The sequence below is a fragment of the Bidens hawaiensis genome, unplaced genomic scaffold, assembly GCF_021521415.1.
Source record: "Bidens hawaiensis isolate Kalapana, Puna unplaced genomic scaffold, B.hawaiensis_p1.1 tig00010124_1, whole genome shotgun sequence".
NCBI lineage: Eukaryota > Viridiplantae > Streptophyta > Magnoliopsida > Asterales > Asteraceae > Bidens > Bidens hawaiensis.
The window spans coordinates 470231-470914 of NW_027491763.1; the positions used below are offsets into that span (position 1 = coordinate 470231).

A 684-nucleotide genomic window follows, 5' to 3' on the forward strand; every position below is an offset into this window, starting at 1 on the left:
ATAGCAAGATACACCTATAATATAATAACCGAAACCAATCGGATATAGAAAGTAATTGAATGAATTAATCATCATGTTTTACAGGATACATTAAGTAAAGGCTTTAGAATAGCTGGTTTAACCCGGTTTTAAATACTTGCTTATAATTCATTAAGTTTTCTAATTAATATATCAGTGTTCTACAGTAAGTGATTAACAATCCACAATACCTAAAGTTTTTCTGTCATAGTATGAATCATATAAGCAAGTTTTTATTTTACAAATATATGAAGAAACTGTTTATACAAGAAGAAAATGTTATAAACGAACAGTTTCATCTGCAGTACATGTAGCGTTTGTAGTCCAACGGTTAGGATAATTGCCTTCCAAGCAATAGACCCGGGTTCGACTCCCGGCAAACGCATTAAAATTTTGTCATTGGCATTCTGTTTTTTTTTTCCAACTTTTTCAGACCTTTAGTTTTGTTAACAATTTCCAATCCCTGTAGTTGATTATACTCTTTATTATGCATACCGTATAATGCTATTATCCTTATTTGTTCTTTTGACTTTTGAGTTATATATGAAAATGTTTTCGGATGTCACAATACAGTTTCCTAACATGATGGTTATAGCTCTGAATTAATTACAAGATGGACAAATGTACACAAGCTTTTCTTAACATGATAATATGTTCGTTTATATG

General features: G+C 30.1%; 1 non-coding gene across 1 annotated transcript; it reads left to right on the forward strand.

Moving 5' to 3' along the window:
• The first annotated feature begins 331 nt into the window (after nucleotides 1-331).
• TRNAG-UCC (transfer RNA glycine (anticodon UCC)) lies at nucleotides 332-403 on the forward strand. The gene has a single exon. It is a non-coding gene; the product is annotated as a tRNA-Gly (tRNA).
• The last annotated feature ends 281 nt before the right edge of the window (nucleotides 404-684 follow it).